This window comes from Patella vulgata, chromosome 9 (genome assembly GCF_932274485.2).
Source record: "Patella vulgata chromosome 9, xgPatVulg1.2, whole genome shotgun sequence".
In the NCBI taxonomy this organism is placed as follows: domain Eukaryota; kingdom Metazoa; phylum Mollusca; class Gastropoda; family Patellidae; genus Patella; species Patella vulgata.
In genome coordinates this window covers 15334031-15336647 of record NC_065887.2, presented here as the reverse complement: position 1 = coordinate 15336647, position 2617 = coordinate 15334031, and positions in this window count along the sequence as shown.

Genomic DNA, 2617 nt, shown 5'->3' with positions numbered 1-2617 from the left:
GTCCAACGTGGTAGGCAGGTAAATTTGAGACTCGATTAACCTGACCAAATTTTTTTTTTTTTTTTTTTTTTTTTTGTTACTTTGATGATTCGCCGTGATACAGATTTTTAAGAAAAGAAAATCAATGAATAAAATTTTTTGGGATAAATCAAAGCTGGATTCAGCAGCAGTAAAGATTTGTGAACTCCATAACGGTAGCACGGTTTACCCAAATCTACCCTTATAATAACCCATATTTCAAGAGTTTTGGGCTGTAATCAGATCTAGTTCAGCCCGTAAAGAAAAGAGAATTAAAAAATGTAATTAATTTTGAAAAATATTGTATTAAAATTAAGCGTGGGTGCATGTGTGGTACCCAGGGCCCCCGATAGGTCGAAGCAAGAAAGGGTAAAGCCTTTCAAAATGTGTCTCTGGTCCTTAATGGGGTGGCCTAGGGCTGGATGGCCGTATGGTTAGCAAGTGCGCGCTGTATCATGAGATCTGTCATTGAGTCAACTGGCGTGGTTTTGATTCCCCGGTTGTACGCGACAAGGAGTAGGGTCGCCTGTCCAACCTCGTGGGTTTTCTCCGGTTTCCTCCCACTTCTAAAGACCCTACGTGCAAGCGAATGAAATAAAATTGAACAATGTGTTAGTCCGAAATGGCCTAGTTTGTGTCGAGTGGACATTAAACACCATTTCTCTCTTCCTCTCTGGTCTTTATGTGTTTAATGATTAATCTGTTTTAGTCTCCCTTATTAATCGCCATGTATGTTTCATGCCAATCTCCGTGTAACCAAGCTTATACATTATTTCACTCACATCTATTAGTTAGTCAGGTAAGGCTGAAAATAACAATTATTTATTATTCACCACAAAAGTTAATCTATATATAAACGACAAGCCGTTGTTTGTGTCAATAATCAAACACAAAATCGTGTAGCCTAAAATAATAATAAAGCCAGTTTTTCTAGAAGACAGGTTAGCAAGGAAACAATTCAATTTGTCATCACGAACTAATAGCGTCGTAATGGTATCTAGCGCGGGTGCCTATAAAGGGGGTTCGCGCAGAGCATATATATTTTTTCTCCCACATTCAAAGAAACAACATCGAACAAACATCCGAAGCATTGTCATTGTTTTGGCATCACTCCACTTTAATCCTATACTATCCTATGGAGTTTAATCCTACTGTTCTGCTCCGACTGAGCTAATGAAGACGGACATACGCCATACAGTGTGCTATATGAAGGTAATTTTACCGCATAGTGGCACTACGGCCTACTTTTATATCATATTCCAACTGCCAAGGGATCTTTTACGTGATCCGAACGACTAGACGACTGTCCTTGTTAGGGCCTGCGCCCTGCACAACTGACAAGGGAAAAAAACGCATAACAGCAGAAATAATGGGGGGAGGGGGCAGGGAAGGGGGGGATCTGTTTGCCCCCCCCCCCCCCCCAATAATTTTAAAAAATAAAATAAAATATTTGTGATATGTTTCGGCAATCAGTACCTTCTACGGTGGTTAAATCCCGCATTACCACTTAGTCAAAAACTTGGATGTTGTAGAGTCTGATTGATTTCTTACCAAACCCAACCTGCTGTAACCCTACTGTAAACAATAACACGTCAACGAGTTGAGAAGTGCTTTATACCATACTCAAAGTTCTGGTGTGTAGGTTCAACGCAGCGAGAATACTCATTGACTTTGATTCCTCACGCCATTCGTTTGACACTTTCCCCTCTGGTCGGAGAAGCTAGTGATTTGGCTTCAGGCGGTATCTGGTCAACTCAATTTATTTCCAGCTACCCTCCGGCTTTGCCTCAGCTTTGCCCCCCCCCCCATCCACCAGCGCCTGGCGCCGCCACTGCACTCGATCTGCTCAAACTCCTGAATACACCCAGTGGAAAAGACAGTGAATATGTATCAGATGTGGATGCAAATCTTAAACGAGTCACTCCATTGCCGTAATGTCCGTTTTAATAATTTTTTAATGAGTCCAAATGATGAGTCTTTGGACTCACCGATATTGCCCATTGCCCTGTAGAATAAGTCGCTTCTGAGTCAAATTTGAAGGAGTACTGAGTCAAAAGAGGGTGGCTTTATATATTCTCACCAATTCTGAGTCAACAGATCCAGTTTTTGTTTTCGTTTTTTGTATTTTATACAAACATGTTCTAGAAAAAGAAAAATTTACTTTATTAGAAGATAGTTGAAGTATCTAACATGTGTTTTGGGTGAAGTTAATTTCAAACTATGACTCGAATTAAAACTTGACAATTGTTTAGGCACTCCCGTAAAATTTCAGCACCAACGTCCAAACGAATAAATCGCAAATAGATCTCGATCCACCGACACGCTTAATAAATATACTCAAAATCCTTAAATGTCACCAGAAGTACGGTTAGCAACAAAACCAATACACGGTATATGAACGAACAGCAGCTCTTTTCAACAGCAAACGTCAACAGATATTGTAGTTATCTCCCTTCCATCATATTATACTCTTCAAAAAAAAGTAGGGGATATTCAGAAACAATCCAAACTGGAGTCAAACTGCGGAAATGCACTGCTGTTTTTATTAGAGGTAACCAGTGGATGTAAATAACAGACCAATTGCCTACACATGAACATA